At 40.9% G+C, this 18,174-nt stretch overlaps 1 long non-coding RNA gene across 1 annotated transcript; it reads left to right on the top strand.

Moving 5' to 3' along the window:
* Nucleotides 1–2,721: 2,721 nt before the first annotated feature.
* Nucleotides 2,722–17,745, top strand: LOC128696259 (uncharacterized). The gene is made up of 3 exons (XR_008408132.2): nucleotides 2,722–2,988; nucleotides 16,984–17,157; nucleotides 17,311–17,745. It is a non-coding gene; the product is annotated as an uncharacterized lncRNA (long non-coding RNA).
* The last annotated feature ends 429 nt before the right edge of the window (nucleotides 17,746–18,174 follow it).

Genomic DNA, 18,174 nt, shown 5'->3' on the forward strand with positions numbered 1-18,174 from the left:
TGTGTGTGTGTGTGTGTGTGTGTGTGTGTGTGTGTGTGGGAAGGGACGGAGGAGCCTTTGTTGTAGAAAATAAAATTGAGCTGGGTGTGGAGAGTGTGGGAGAAGCCTTTGTCATAGAGGAAACAACAACGTTGAGCTGGGTATGGAGAGCGGGGGAAGAGCATTTTTAGGTCCTAGTCTCATAAATCTAGAAAGGTGAAGGTCAAAATGTTTCTTGATATATATTTTTTTGAATTATGTCAACCCGGTGGCCGGGAGAGAGAAACAATCAACAAATATACTGAGAATCCTCATAGGGAAGAGCTAGACACGTAGGGACCATACAGGAGGCAATCATATTCGATTCAAATATAGGGAAGATCTATTTTCTTACAAGAGCCCTCAACCGACACCAGGGGAAGTTCTCTCATCACATTAAGTGGAGGGCAGTCAGCGGGGCACAACCAAAAGTGCGTGGTCCACGTGCGTGAGTGCGTGCGTGCGTGAGAGGCGGCTATTTACCAGCGCTCAGGTGCAAGGGGAAGGTGGCGCCGCTCAGACCTGCGCCCGCCGGTACCCTACTTGCCCTGGCGCCATGCCACTCGTCCCAGTGCCAGCACACGACCCCGGCTTCGGCGCACTCTGCTCGCATCCGCAGTTTGTTTTTCTTTTAGTTATTATTCACGTGAGGAAGTGCTAGGCATGTAGGGAACACAAAGCGCTTGGAAAGGGGGGAGGTAATCCCGTCTGATGCAAGGAAAGGGAGAGTAGTTGTAACTGCTTTGACCGTCAATAATAATAATAATAATAATAATAATAATAATAATTATTTCTACATGATCAAGGTACAGTTAATGTGTAGGAATTATGCTTACAATTATCTTCAGAATTACTTATTAACAACTTTCATTGCACAACAATTTCTGTCATATTTGGGCCACTCTTTCTATGTTAGCTTATGCCTTTTAAATATCCATTAGTAAATGTTTTTATTATAATCTGACACACTACATTATGTAGTTTTAAGTTCTACACAGTTTACAAGGTTAGAAGAAGGACACCTGTGTATATTTACGTAAACAAAGATTTTGACATAAATGATCTACATTTGTGAGACACGAAGCATCGACCTGAATGAAGATTTTACATATAGTATTAACAACGGCGATAATTGTTAATGATAATTCAATATACACGAATAATGATTTTCATTTTCTTCGGGTCTTGGGGGCGTTGATCCCCGGAATACCCTCCAGATAGACTCCAGGTAGTATGCTGCGTATTTTACAACTCACAAGTATTCAGCAGTTACAGATCATGAAAGCACACACTGAAAACTCATAGGAACAGCCAATATTAATCAAAGAAACAGGAAATATTAATCAAGGGAACAGCCCCTATTAATCAAAGTGACAGAAATATTAATAAAAGGAACAGTCAATATAAATCAAAGAAACTTATATAAACCAAAGGAACTGGTGATAAAACAACAAAAACTATTTATATAATTTACAAAACTATATTAATCAAATATAGCAGAAAATACAAATGATAAAAGTAGCCCAAAAAATCACAAAAAAAAAACTGAAATAAACCAAATGCGCAAAACAAATCACAAAAGCAGATACAAATCTGGAATCAAATGAACTGGAAAGCGCTATATCCGTACGGGTTATGCAGCACCTGGCAAATGGAAAGGCTACCAGACTTAATCTGATGAAAGGCAGAGTAGCTCCAGGCTTCTCAGATCAAGAACCTTTCACCTGCATCACGGAATAACCTGTTTACATATGCGAAGGGCATAACAACTCTGTATATGTTATTTATTACACTGCCAAGTCGCCTAAACGTGAATCCCTAATTTTAATAACCACGACATGCGCTAGACCCGTCTGGGTCAACCTTTGTGATGAAACATTACTCTTATCCCCCCAAAGCACTTTTACAAGTCCCTCGAGATGGTCAGTTCTGAGAGAAATCATTACCGGCAACTTTATATTCTTCAGAGGTTGAACCGCCGCTACCAAGAGATGATACAAGCCACTCCAGTGTGTTGACATCTTATTAAGATCTCTCAAGTTTCTCCAGTGTTGCGATATTAGTAGACGGAGGATCGAACTTTCACAGTTTGTGCTGAGTAACTCATCCGGGTTTAATTTTTCAACATCAATATAAATACGAATAAATAATACAAATAATAATGATAATAATAATATAAATAATAATAAAATCGAGTTCCGCAGGCAATTATCTGGCCCCGGCTTGCTAACTTAATTAACAAGAGAGGTTCAGTGTCTTGCCAAGGAAATGGATACAAGTTTTCATGTTTATATTTGCATTTGGGAAATGTATGATAATTTGACTGTTGATTTTGCATCTTGGAAATACTAAACTGAGGATGATGTTCATACCACCAGGCTAATTTATACCTTTCAACAGAAAATGAGGTTGAAATATTAAGAAGCGATATTCAAGCAACTACGACTTAGTGTTCCATAATCATCAACAATGTTTAATCAGTAATAAGATTCATCACAAAAGTTTTCTTTGCACGGTTATGTATATAAAAAAAAAAAAAGCTGAGACTCTTGCCAGTGTTTAGTGTAGTAATAGTACGTGTTGTGTAAAATCTCTGTTTAATTCCTCCTTTAATTCAATGCTAACAATGAAAATCTCAAAGAATGTTAAATAAATTAACTAGGTTCATTCTCTTTACATTCAGAAGCAGTGTGTCCGGATATACATTACTCTTCAAAATGGTGAGATATACCAACTTTGTTCATTTTCACACAGTGAGAGAACAGTGATTACAGTGACAAGCTAAGGGTAGGCCGAGGTTGGGCGAGTCGAACACAGTACTGCAAGGGTTTGAGTGAGACGGGCCAGTCGCCTTCAACAACCTGAGTTTCAAAATACTGCGCTGATTTTCCCTTTGCTTGAAGACGCCAGCACAACAGTCTCAGATACTGTGTTTTGAACGACTTTCTTTCAGTGAACGAGAAGAAAAGGGTAAGTGCACCAGTGATTGAATTAACAGTTTCGAATGCCAAAATATTTCATTCAGTTCGGCAAACAAACGAAACTAGTTAGGCTGGGCGTTAAGGCGCTGCAGAAATACTTGTAGTACGTGAAAGACAGGCTAGCTTAAGTGTACACCGGATATCTTAGCTCCACTGTTCTTCAATGTTTACACTTCCTTAAGTCTTTACGAAATTCCCTGGCAGTCTCTAGCGACGTCGCCTGCCCTTGACTGTAACACACTCACGCTCCACACAAATTGTATACTACCTGTCTTTGGGTTGCCCCGAGCACTGGCATGCGACTTCCTACTGGTTTGGACTGAAACTCATAAGAAATAAGTAATTCAGGAGGATGTGTTTTACACGAAGCTTCTGCTTCTTACAATGCGTTTTCATATCACAAAATTAGGTAGGTTCATGATCATATATTTGTATGTTACCCACAGTCATGTGCACCTGCGTTACTGACATGTGTTCATGTTTGAGAGTTATGCATGTGTACGTGTTAATGATAGTCATGTGCACGTGCGTCAGTGACAGGTGTAAGTGGCAAGTCATATGTACTTGTGTTGGTAAGCCACGTGCACGTGCATTACTGACACCAGTGTGTAAGCACGCTGTGTACGTAGCCGACAGTCTACTTAGCAGTAAATCAGTTAAGTGCCTAGGAGAAATTGACATAACCAAACACTGCATCCTCTGACCGACCACCACAGGCGCCACAACATCAAGGCCGTCGCGAGTCACACCTCACGCGATGTTGCTCTGCTAGGTAGCTGGGGGCAACAGAGTGACAGGTAACGCCGTTATTATGCATTTGTAGGTGAACAGATAGGAAAAACTATGGTACTTTATAGATGAATTCAAGAGTTATAAATGCTGTTAATTATACAAAACAGGGACTTTTAGAAATATTTTTAATGTCTTTTAAGGTGTTCTATTATTTTTTACAGCTCCTTGATAAAGTGAGAAATCACGAAAGCGCTTGGACTTTCACTAGTAAATAGAATCTGAAGTGAGTAGATTGGCGTAGTTGAATTTATGTATAGAGCTTTATTCCACCACCCCTTCAACTAGCTCAATGCACTTATTAACAACTCCACACTGTATAAGCGCTTCCTAGCCTTTATGCGGCTGACATGAGTGTTCAGCTTCCATCAGTGCTCTCTTGTTCTGCTCCTTCTCATGTCAGTCTTTGTCCGCCATGGTGTGAGTGTTTTGTTCGTCAGATTATCACCTGCTCTATGGGTAATCAACCTCTGTGGTACTGGTACTGGGTATTGGTGATTAAGCAACTCTCAGTAGTAGTACCAGTTCCTAGTAACCAGTTACCAGTAACCAGTGTACCAGTAGATGACTCACTACCAACCGTCTCATCATGTATCAATGCTGTCCAGTCCTCAGCTTTTGTCCCTGATGAGGTTAAACCATTCACAGAACCGTTTGCTAAAATAGCAGCTTTTGGAGCAATTAAAGAACTAATGCCACCTGCTTCCGTGTGTGCTTATGAGGCTAATCCTCCAACTGTGACGATGGAACCACTTACAGCCCTAAATCATGTACGTTCCTTGTGCCCCCAGGGTACTTTCCCATGTATTAAAAGTAATTTCACACCTATGCCTCAGTCTGCACCACCTCTTGTTTGCGCCACAGAGACAAATCGTGGTCGTCAACCATCTCCGCGATCACCAAGGACCAGTGAACAAAGTTATGGTTACATTCAGTAACCATAGTCAGCGGACTTGTTACAACTGTGGTTTCCGTGGCCATATTGCAATTAATTGTCCTGATAGTTACCCTAAGAGACGTCGTACTGATGAGTACCAGTCACTGCCGTACTGTACTTATCATAGAATACATGGACATGACACATCTGAGTGCAATGCTCTCTACAACCTTCAGTACTCTAGGTCTTTCCGTGGCCGTTCCAACCGCAGAACCCGTAGAGGAAACAGACGTCGTGGTTCTCAAACTAACCAGAACCAGGCTCATTCTTCCAATTCGGGGGAATTCGAGCGCCCCAGTCAAACCGTCCCATGGTGACAGTAGGTGATAATGAGTACACCATTCCCATTCACAATTCCTTTGAAGCCTTAAGCAGTCTCGAGAATGACAATCCTGCTGATGATGTTGCTTCACATGTCTCTGACATAGATGATTTTGGGGATGAAGTGGAACAAGTATTTTCTGATGACAATCCACCTTTTTGTTTGCACATAACTTCCAATGCAACCATAGGCCCTATAGTGCAAGCATCTGTTCATAATGCGCCCGTTCATTTGTTCATGGACTCTGGTGCGCAAGTCAATATTATTAGGTCTAGTTTGTTTAAGGATAAGCAGTTACGACATGTCCTTCTCGTAGAACCGACTCGTGTCCTCCCTTAGTGGAGTAGCTGGTTCTCACCTGCGTGTCCGAGGTCGGACTTCCCTAACTTTTTCTATCCAAGGTAGAGACTTCACTGCTTCCTTCCTTGTTGTCGACCAGATTACTTTCCCTGGTGACCTTCTACTGGGATTTGCTTCCATGCGAGACTTACGCATTGTGCTCGACCCGTACCGATGGCATGCCCAAATTGACGACTTGATCGTTCCATTCTGGGGTTACCAGCTTGGATCAGAAATCTGTCATATTGCTGCAGAGTATGATGTACGGATTAAGTCCTTACAAGCCAATGCATTCTCCAGTAGCGTACCCAAGCGGTCAGGCACTGGTAATTCTGTCACTCCCGTCTGTGTTCCACCTATACCTTCAGACTTGCAGGATAGTGTGTTGCCTCAAGTGTCCGAGGACACTCAGACTGCCTTGAGTGCACAACCTATCCTTGCAATGACTGCTAGTTCGAGTAGTAGTTTCTCCACAGGGGATGCCTTGTCAGAAAACGATTACTTGCAACTAGTAATGCCATCTCTTGTTGATGTCACATGTCGTCTGCAGAAAGACGTTTCTGTCGCAGCTAGTGCCCTCACTAGAGTGTCTGTTGTTTAGTGTTCCAGATGGTGATAACGTCCTAGTTGACAGTGATTCCTGCAAAGTAAAAGGTCTATTTGTTGAACCATCCTTACATGTTGTAAGAGATAGTAAGATCCATTTCTTCCTAGCTAACACTTCTGGTCACAGTGTTCGTCTCAGAGCAAATACCAATCTTGTTGACCTTGTTCACTATCCTTACCCTGTTCAGGTAGAGGATGAGTTGTCACCTGACCAGTGGGTCGGTGCTATTTCTGCCGGGGAGACCTCATCCACTTCACTGGATCAATCTGTTCCACCAGTTGAGGAGAAAGACTTAGCTCCCACTGACTTCCCAGATGAAGTCAAGCGTTTGTTGACTCTGTTGAACAAACGTCGTAAAGCCATTGCCTTACCAGGTGAGAAGATGGGTATAACGAACTTATTGTCCCATCGTATTCCACTTGAACCTGGTACTAGACCTATCTACATACCTGCGTACAGAATGCCTCATTCACAAGTTGCTGTCGCAGAAGAATTGATCAATCAAATGCTTGATGATGGAGTTATTGCACCTAGCAATTCACCTTGGAATGCACCCTTGATCCTAGTACCTAAGAAGGATGGTACTTGGCGCCCAGTAATTGACTTTAGGAAGTTAAATGCGAAAACTATTCCAGATCGCTTCCCACTTCCTGTACTGGGTGATCTTTTACGTAACATCGGAGATAACAAAGTCTTTTCAACCCTGGATTTGTTACAAGGGTTTTGGCAAGTCCCTCTTCACGAGGACAGCCAAGAGCTAACTGCATTCTCCACTCCTACAGGTCATTATCACTTCCTCCGTATGGCGTTTGGATTACGATCCTCCCCTATCACGTTCTCAAGGCTCATGACTAATATCTTTAGAGGTCTCATAGGTAATGCACTTATGGTGTACTTAGATGACGTAATCGTCATGTCTAAAGACGTGGATACACACTTGAAAAGACTTGATGTAGTACTTGGTAAGCTTGAAGAAGCCAATTTAAAGATCAAACTGTCTAAATGTCAATTTTTCAGATCAGAAATTAAGTTTCTTGGTCACGTAGTCACTCCTAGAGGGGTTACGACTGACCAAAGTAAAGTAACTGCAGTACTAAATTTTCCAACTCCCAAAACTGCTGATGCTGTAAGATCCTTTGTGGGCTTAGCAGGTTTTTATAGATCTTTCATTGCCAATTTTTCTTCCATAGCTGCTCCTCTAACTGAGTTGCTTAAGAAAGATGCTCCTTTTGTTTGGACCTTCCGTCAAGAAAGAGCATTCCAAACTCTAAAAGAAAAGCTAACATCTGCTCCAATTTTGAAATTTCCAGATTTTTCTAAGCCCTTCTATCTGACAACTGATGCTAGTTCAATTGGCATAGGTGCCGTACTAGCTCAGAAGACCGATGGCAAGTACAACGCAGTTGCATTTGCTAGCCGAGTCCTTACAAAGGCTGAACGTAATTATACAGTAACTGAGCAAGAAGCTTTAGCAATAGTATGGTCTTTAAAGCACTTCCGAGACATTATTTATCAGTACTCTGTTCATGTCTTGACAGACCATGCTCCACTGATACCTTTATTCCAGAACAAACAACCTACTGGAAGGTTAGCCAGATGGACCTTGACTATCCAAGAGTTCAATCCCACCTTTGAACACTTACCTGGCAAGTCAAATGTAGTCGCAGATGCCTTATCGCGACATGTTAGTATAGTAACTGCAGACCCTCCATTTAGTGCTGAAGATGTAAAGAATGCTCAACGAACAGATCCCATGTGGTCTGGTGTGATTCGATTCCTGCTCCAGGAAGATCTTATTCTGACTGTGAAGCCACCAGCACCCATCAGTGACTTTGTCATGAACCAAGAATTACTGTATCGAACAGCCGAGTTGGGTACTCCTAGCAGAAGAGTATACCAGTTAGTAATTCCACAGTCACTAGTGAATGTAGCCTTACAGCTAGTTCACGATGTACCAGGTGTTGCACACCCTGGTATGGATCGTTCAGTAAAACAAGCCAGATTGAAATACTTTTGGCCTCGTATGGCAACTGATATTTCTGAGTATGTTAAGAAATGTAGTGTCTGCATGCAACATAAAGGTAATGCTAATGGCCCTAATCCAATCCAAGTGTATCCAACTACTAGCGAACCGTGGGAAAGAGTTGCGCTAGATTTGTTAACTAATTTCCAATGTTCCCTCCAAGGCAACAAACATCTGTGTGTTATGGTAGACCATTTCACCAGATATTGTGAGTTAGTTCCTATTGCAGATAAGACTGCCGAGACAGTAGCTAAAGCGTTTAAAGAACGCATTATCTGCAGGCATACCACCCCTAAGTCCCTAGTAACAGATAATGGAGGTGAATTCTGTAATGAGATTCTTGAAAATTTGTGCACCTTGTACAAGATCTCTAAATCCACCATTGTTCCTCATCATCCTGCCAGCAATGGGTTAGCGGAACGAACCAATAAGAAAGTACTTGATGTCTTGAGAGCCACTATCAATCCCAACAGTGAAACTTGGGATGAAGTTATACCTGATGTGCAGTGTGCTATAAATTCTGCTTACAATGTTTCTATAGGTGACACTCCACATTATGCATTGTACGGTGTAGATAAACGTTTGCCTTATGAGTTGTTATATTCTAATCCGAAACCAAATTACAACCCTGATGATTTCATAGCAACTCGTACCAGCTTAGCTCAAAGTGTTTTTAGAAGAATCCGTGAAACACTTCATAAATCAACAGCAGAATTTACAAGAGTCGCAAACACTCGAGCAAAGCCATCCAAAATCAAAGTAGGTTCGAGAGTTATGCTGACTAACTTTAACAAAACGTCTGCAATGCCAAAGCTTGATCAAAAGTTTGTTGGTCCTTATCGAGTAGTTGAACATATCACTGGTAATAAGTATAAGGTTAGAGAAATTAGTACTGGTCAGTATAAAGAATCGCATTTAGATCATATGAAGTTAGTATGTGATGATAATGATGTTCCAACCCAGACTAATGTGACAGACTCTGACAATCCTCCTGATCCTGTACTCTCTTCCTCTGATACTCAGTCAGACGATCAACCTGAATGTCGTTATTCCCTACGTACACGACAGGTATTGAGAAATCCTCAAGTATCATTTGTAACTTCCAATTCAGATTTGCCTCAAATACAGCATGAGTTAGCCAATGCAACAGAGTTTGATCCTCCCAGAGATGACACCCATTCTGCATATGTCAATCTTACCCTAGCAGAGTTGGGGTTAAATGTAAATAACCTGTATAGATGAATAATTACAGTATCAACTTATCAGTATTCAAGAATTTTTTTTTTTTGTGTTCACGTTCTCTCCGAATTCTGAGAGTTAACAGTCTAGATTTGAGTGCACCGAATCTGCCTTTCTGTTAAACACTCTTTCTTTGTATATATTCCTTCCTCAGAATCCGTAGATCACATGAATACAGATCGATCGATCAAATTTTTTTTTATCACTTCTATTGAGTAATTTCATTCAATGAGTTTCATTCGATGAGTTTCATTCAATGATGAGATGAGTTGTGCTATATTATACCTTGTATTGCATTACAGTTTCAGTTACGTAAGCTTCCATTCCAATGTTCTACTTATGTATGTTATAATGTTCAATTGTTGTGTACTTTGACATTGTATAGAATCAGCCCAAGCCGTATACCTGCCATCTCTAGTTTGTATTAGTTGTATGTCGGGACGACATACGTTAGCGTCGCCGAGCTCTCAGTAGTAGTAACCAGTTACCAGTAACCAGTGTACCAGTAGATGACTCACTACCAACCGTCTCTGCCTGAGTCACTGTCTGTATTCATATTGCCGCTGACCACAGCAGTATTTCAAAGACCCCCTCACATATGGGTACTGTGGGCGGTCAGTCTTACGAGAGTGAGCAAGGAGGCAGGTCACGGCTGTTTGGCGCTTCCCACATTATCCGTAATATACGTACTTCCAGCCTACGTGAGTATTTCTTTACCCTATCCACGTGTTCGAACCCCACATGATACATGAAGACAACCAGAGGTCTATTGATAATTCCCCTTATGGCTGGCGGGAGGCTGTTGAACATTCTTGAGCCCTGGCAACTTGTGTTTTCTCTTAGTGTACTAATGGCGCTCCTACTTTTCACTGGGGGTATGTTACATCGCCTGCCAAGTCTTTTGCTTTAGTGGGAAGTGATTTCTGTGTGTAGATTAGGGACAAGTCCCTCCAGGATTCTAGGTGTAGATTATGATGTATCTCTCTCTCCTGCGCTCCAGTGAGTACAAGTCAAGTGCTTCCAAGCCTTCTCAGTAGTTAAGGTTTGATGGAACTTATATGTGCGGTAAAGGTTCTCTGTACATTCTCTAGATCTGCAGTTTCACATGCCTTGGATGGAGATGTTAATGTACAGCAGTATTCCAATATTCCAGTCACTAGAGCCTAGTGTTATTTTTTCTATTTTTTCAAACTACTTTACTTTGCCTGTTTTTAGTTGGTGCTGGCTCCAAGCAAGTACTGCGTACTCGATGACTGATCCGACGTGGTTTAAAGCATTCTTAATCTATAACAGCGTACTCATCTATCTGGAGTTGCAGGGGTCGGTTCCCAGTTTATGACCCCTGTGTACTCGCCTAGTTGTACTCACCTAGTTGAGGTTGCAGGGGTCGAGTCCCAGCTCCTGGCCCCGCCTCTTCACTGGCCGCTACTAGGTCACTCTCTCCCTGAACCGTGAGCTTTATCAGACCTCTGCTTAAAGCTATGTATGGATCCTGCCTCCACTACATTGCCTCCCAAGCTATTCCACTTCCTCTGTGTGTGTTAGTTAGTTACCATTTTGTCCTAGGCACATGTCGATTAGACATTAGGCCTGTTTGTGTAGGTGTGTGTGTGTGTGTGTGTGTGTGTGTGTGTGTGTGTGTGTGTGTGTGTGTGTGCATGTGTGTGTGTGTGTGTGTGTGTGTGTGTGTGTGTGTGTGTGTGTGTGTGTGTGTGTGTGTGTGTGTGTGTGTGTGTGTACTCACCTAATTCACCTAATTGTGGTTGCAGGGGTCGAGACTCAGCTCCTGGCCCCGCCTCTTCACTGATCGCTACTAGGTCCTCTCTCTCTCTGCTTCCTGAGCTGTATCATACCTCTTCTTAAAACTATGTATGGTTCCTGCCTCCACTACTTCACTTGCTAGGCTATTCCACTTCCTGACAACTCTATGACTGAAGAAATACTTCCTAACGTCCCTGTGACTCGTCTGAGTCTTCAGCTTCCAGTTGTGACCCCTTGTCCCTGTGTCCCCTCTCTGGAACATCCTATATCTGTCCACCTTGTCTATTGTGTGTGTGTGTGTGTGTGTGTGTGTGTGTGTGTGTGTGTGTGTGTGTGTGTGTGTGTGTGTGTGTGTGTGTGTGTCCGTGCGTGCCTGCCTGCCTGGGCGCGCGCTTGTATGATAAGAAAATACAAATGTGAATGCTATAGTCGTGAAGACAGCCCAACAAGAGAAGACGGAGCCAAATTTAGCACAGAAGTGGAAGTGATCATATCTCATTTCCAGAAATAACTTCTCTCCATCTCTCCTCCTTGACCCTCCACTCACCCTTCTCTCTCCTCCATCTCCAGCAAACCACTCCATTCCCCTCATTCCCTATAACTTCCTCTTCAAGACCACATCACAATCCTCCAGCTCTCCCGGTCCCCAATACCAACATGTATATATGTATGTATATATATGTCTATATGTTTTGCTCCCGCTTTGGGATTTGTTGGGATTTTTAACCTAGAGGGTTAACCACCCAGGATAACACAAGAAAATCAAGTGTGTCATCGAGGACTTGGGCTTATTTCCACTGGGGTCCTTCATTCTTGTCCCTCAGGATAAATCCACACCAGTCGACTGACATCCTGGTAGTTACTGCTGCTAGGTGAACAAGGACAAGGTGTAAGGAAACATGCCCAAAGTTTCCATCGATTCCGGGGATTGAACCATGGACCCTTAGTGTTAAGCGAGTGCGCTTCCAACCGAGCCACGGAACACCTTTATAAAGAATCCAATTCTTTTGTGTAAGAGATAGGCTATCCTGAAAGATGGCATTTCTCAAGTGACAGTAACTCCAACTGTTTTGGAAGAAAACCTCTGGAACTGCTGTTGATCATGAACCCTTGCTGGAATGCTTGATTACCCCCACTGAACTCTTCCAGCTCACACTAACAGATTTAACACTTCGTATGAACCCCATCCTGTGTGATGGAATATGACAGGAAAATATAGCTATCTTTTGCTCCCACTGTGTAATCATCACATAGGATAGAGTAAAACTGCTCATGTATCCAGTTTTGTTAAAAAGAGGCTGTATAGCCCTTGTGGCTTAGCGCTTCTTTTTGATTATAATAATAATAATAATAATAATAATAATAATAATAATAATAATAATGTTAAAAAGAGAAACCATATCAGCAATTACAAATAATAAGTGCGTCTGTCTCGCTCAGCAGACGAAGGATCGAACCTCCACCACGTTTTGGGCTGAATGACCGACAGGGGTTTAGTGTCTAACATGAATTAGTTATTATCGATTGGCACTGTGTGTGTGTACTCACCTAGTTGTGGTTGCAGGGGTCGATTCATAGCTCCTGGCCCAGTGTGTGTGTGTGTGTACTCACCTATATGTGGTTACAAGGGTCGAATCAAAAAGAAAACCCACTTTTGATGACAGGTTATCTTGAGAGTTAACAATTCAAATGCATTAGTAACTCGGTTGTATCATCACCTTTTGACCTCCCATAAGCTGACATATTTCATTGCCTCGTGTAAGCAACCCATCCAGTGTGACAATATGACAAAACGGCTAGACTTATGTGCAAACTGTTCCCACTCTATCGTACAGAATAGGGTAGCCGCATACTGTGGGTGTACCCAAGTTCGCTCAAGAAAAAATAAATAAAAAGTCATCGCACTTTACCCACCACCAGAGAAGCCCTGGAGGTGGCCAGATTACACATCAGTCTACACAGACGCAGGAAACGATCATAAAAAAGTCTATTAAGGAGGTGATGGTATTGTACCCGAGACCTTGAGACTAGCCCAGCACCACCACCACCGCTACCACAAACATCAACACAACACCCACCCTCATGTTACGCCTCTTGTCTCCTACTATGAGTTACTAGTCAGTCTAATGTTGTGGGAAAACAAAATTATTTATGCTTGCTGTTTACATCCATCTCTCTCTCTTTCTCTCTCTGTTTTATCTACAACTTACAATTTTTTGACGGTTATTTCATTACTTTCTTTTATTCTCAGTTTGTCTTTACATTTATCTCAATTTCTTCTTTTTATTTAATCGAAATAGCTTAATGCGTATATTTTATATCAATCATTTTTGGGAGGCTTGTCAGTTTTCCCTCAATTATATTCCACTTTCTACCCTAAAGGCAACTAGCAAAGCACTATCTGTTCTTGTTGCCACATCCTTAAATAAGAATTTTACGACATGTGAGATGGTGGGAATAAGATTAACAACTGGGATTCAACATTACAAACTTCAGTTAGCCATTCTAACGACACTGAAATTTACTTATGACTGAGTTCGATTCCTTGATCATTACTAATTATGCCTGGAGTCTACCTGGAGGTTATTCCAGGGATCAACGCCCCCGCGGCCCGGTCCATGACCAGGCCTCCCGGTCGATCAGGGTCTGATCAACCAGGCTGTTACTGCTGGCCGCACGTAGTCCAACGTACGAACCACAGCCCGGCTGATCCGGCACTGACTTTAGGTATCTGTCCAGCTCCCTCTCGAAGGCAGCCAAGGGCCTATTGGTAATTCCTTTTATGCTTGTTGGGAGGCTGTTGAACAGTCTCGCATAATGACAAATATGCGAGTTGAAGAAGGTACGTAATAGATATTTAAAAATCAGAGTCAAACGAATTAATGTATAATTCTTGTGAATTACGTCCAAAGAAAGTGAATATAGCTATGGTCTATAACAAGCATTAGAAATAACAGGAGATACATAATGAATTTAAATGCATAGGAATAATAATAATAATCTTTATTTCTATAAGTACATGTACAACGTATACAAACCTAGCTGACATCAATGACATACTATATAGAAAGCCCCTGGTTATGCAGAACATTTCGGGCAAATTAGGTTTTGTCCCCAGGATGCGACCCACACCAGTCGGCTAACACCTAGGTACCTATTTACTGCTAGGTGAAAAGGGACAGCAGGTATCTTATAAATATAACTATAATAGATATATAAACACAATTAGTTCCATGCATGTAACAAACAGAAAAGAAACAAGAGAAATCTTAATAATGTAATTTAAAAACAATGAAAGTAAAGTGCAAGTGCTTAAGTGAACTCTCAATTACATTCTCAAGGGACATTGACAGTATTTATGTGGCAGTAATGCTGGATTATATCAATTATAGAACACGTGGAGCTTTTTTCAGAATTCTTTCTATACTGGGAGGATTATATCTGCTTTTTCTGTCTTTCAGTTCTCTGTTCATTTCCTAATTTCACTCTTCCATCAGTTCCCATTTAACATCAATGCATTTGCACTTACGTCTCTCGTCTGATAATAAGGATTGCCCTGATGCTCGAGGGCTCGTGATCCAAGGACTTGGAGCTACTATCCCTTTCTCAGATCCAACCTGATTATCCCCCATAAAATACTAGTAAGGCGTTTGTAGGAACCCTATCGTATTAAGGAACACCCCTCCATCCCAAATACCCCCACCCTAACATCTCAACAGCGACATTCCCCTGCAATATCCCCCCCGCAACAACTCCACCCCTGCAACATAATGTCTGCATCACTTTCAAAAGTCTATTGTGCAGGCGAATCACTCGAACAATTGCCTAACCCTTGGGCACGACCTACTTCCACATTGGACAAATGTGACACCACCTACGACTGCTGCACCTCTCCTGCTATACGGTTTATAAGCTGCTTCTCCGCTCATATGCCGTATTCTATTCAAGATTGATGGACTGACCACATCGACTCAAGGTTGAGGGACTGATTACCTCATTCTCCTCCTGTTCTTCATGTTTATCCTTTGTATGGACTGATGAAGCCACTGTGTGGCGAAACGTTTCCTCAATAAAGATACCCAAGAGTTGCACATGTGTCTAATTTAACAATGTTTCCAGTTCTTCTTCCTCCACCACCACCTCCCAGTCAGCCCCAACTTCAGAATGGCAGGAAATGAGAGAACTAATGAACTAGCTGGAAAAGTAGCTCAAGAATGCGCAGACAGCAGGTTTAGAGAAACAATGCAGCAGATTACAAAGAAAATGCAAATAAAAGTTCTGGAGGATGAGTTCACTGAGAGATGTTAGAAAATAATATACAACTCTACAACAGGGTTGCATAGGATGAAACATTTGCTTATGAAGAGAAATGGACAAAAATGTATTCACTTAAGACACTTTTACTGAAAAAGTTTCAGTACTTGACCTTTTATCACTTCAAATACATGCTGACTATTATAGGAGACAAGCTATAATTATCCCATTAAAAGTGTCGTTAAGTGAATAGGTTCGTGTTCATATTTCTTAACTCATCCCTGGTCATTTGCCTTCTTATTACATTTGTTTACTATACGAAAGGTAAAAACAGAAGAGGCATATATTGTTCGTAAAATATAATCCTATCTTCTCTAAATTCTGTAGGTGGTAAATTGATGGAGCATCTCCAAGAGAAACGATAGAATAGGTAGGAGAATAAACACACTATAGCACTATATTTTATGAACAGTAGGCGTGTTGTAATGAAGACTTAACATTTTACAAAAATACTAAGGATTTGTTGACACTGGATAAGGTTCAGTGTAAAAATACTATTGCCTTTAGAAAAATTTCCAAAGCCGTCTCAACTCTTTGGATGGTATGTATTAACTTTATGGCGGTATATGTTCATTGCTCTACCAGTCTGGCTGGAACCTGCAGCAATATGACGGAAACAGTCAACAGTATGGAGGAAACACTCGGCAATATGAAGTAAACACTCGGTAATATGAAGGGAATACTCAAAAGTAGGGAACACTCAACAAGTTCATGGATCACCATCTTGAGTATAATAATTAGCTTAAGCTGGGTACACTTAAGTGGTTGTGTTGCCATAACGAGACTTCGATCACGCAACAACCCGACTTACTATTTTGTCTTAATTTCAAGGATCACGTTGAGTAGTATAAGAATACTATTCAACAGAATTAAGTCATAATATCAATTTCTCAGTAGCAGTATTCATAAGTGTATGTACTTTTGCCTTTGTCGTGATTAAGGTTCATAATAAAATAGAATATTATGGTATTATGAAAACATTCTTCAGTTATGCACCATACATGCTCTTATTACCTTCAGTGAGGTGATCTGTAGTAATTCAGATCGTCTCTGGGCCGATTACCAGACAGAAAGATACTTAGAATCAAGACTCCTTACACCTGCTACATCTGTTCACCAAGCAGTAAGCAGATACCTAAGTGTTAGTTTATTGTCATGGATAGTATCTTAAGTGTTACTATTCCTTAGATAAGGTTGGACATTAAAAGGAGCTACGGCAAGACAACGGCTCTTAGCCTGTAAATTCAACTGTGTAAAAAATATATACATGTTCTTCCTTATCAAATATATAGTCTAATTAAACTGCTAACTTGACAAATTATTAGCCTCCTTCAAGATAATGTTATCTTTAATGATGCTCGAGTGGCTTGGAATGCTGATATTATCAGAACTGAGAATTCCCAGAGACAGTGTTTAATGTTGATATCCTGTGATATAAATGATAGCCTCTGCTCTTTTTACGTTTTTGAGACTGTAGGACAAGGCACATTGTTCTTTGTAATATTTTGTGTTGATACTTGTCCGATCATTTAAGGGCAAGCTTATTTTTCCTCTAACCTATTTGTTAAAATAATAAAAATATTTATTAGCCAGCTTGTTATTCTATTTTGTAACAGTCTGAAGACATCTAATCAAATTTTGTATCTCACGCAGGTTAAAAATATCTGCCATATAAACGTCACGATGAGAAGCTGCTGCTCTGTTGACTACCAAGGAGAAACTTGTTTTTATGACCTCGAAAAAAAAAATTAGGAAACCAGTCCCCAGAGCGAGAAACCTGAGCCCTGCCAAGAGAAAACGAGACAGGAAATGAGTCACCATTGTTGGGTAAAGTTCAACTGAATTTTTGCGTCAGTCTTGCCCTATGCAAAAATATATTTAAAATAACAGAATGTATTAAACGAGTTGAGTCATATTACGGGTTACTGAAATTATTTTTCAATAGCGAAATGATATATCCTAATTCACCAGGGGTTTCAGATTGAGGACAACGTGAGTGGCCTTTCCGCATACGGAACGAGAGAGGATCAAGCCACAATGCACTCAGATTGCAATGCACTCAGATTGCTAGGCTCGCACCTATCAAATGACGAGGGTCACAAAGACCGCAGCTCACCTTGACACCAGTTTATATTCACCTGATATATACTACTGTATAAACCATAGTATACACACCTTCAACGATAATATGTTAAAAGATACTGGATAAATCAACTGACTTTGGTCTTATTCTATTTGTTTATTTGGTTTAAGCCCTACTGACTGCACGTGGGTCATTAAGCCCGTAATTCATCAGTACGCCATCAACCATATTTTTATTCCTGAAAAAAAAAGAGTATTAAAGAAAACTCTTAAGTGTATTTATATTGAGAGATTCCCACCTCCCTTGTATGTATTCTGCGATCATTAACATTCTTTTCTTTCATATCTTCCTCACCACTGTTGCTGCTCCTCTAAGAGTCATCAAGCAGCTCCACGCAGGGTTACCAAGTCGACAAATATCCACATGTAAGTAAGTACAGGTACACATAAGTACAATTATCATACATAATGTAAATTACATAGGATAACCCAAAAAAGTGAGTTATTTATTTCCATTTGGGTCCTTGTATTATCTTATTATTTAAACTTTAAATGTTAAAACAGCTAAGTAACTCAAATGTGTGAAAATTAATTACAATAAAAGGAGATGTACTAGGAATAAGATCCACAAAGTTACATAAACATTAAAGAGAGGATCAACTTACAATAATAGGTACATGAATGTTAGCTATACAAGAAATCACTTTCCTTCATTTCTGAAGCTTCATTCATTAGGAGACAAGGGCCTTCTCGACCCTAGTG

Source organism: Cherax quadricarinatus, chromosome 39 (genome assembly GCF_038502225.1).
Source record: "Cherax quadricarinatus isolate ZL_2023a chromosome 39, ASM3850222v1, whole genome shotgun sequence".
NCBI lineage: Eukaryota > Metazoa > Arthropoda > Malacostraca > Decapoda > Parastacidae > Cherax > Cherax quadricarinatus.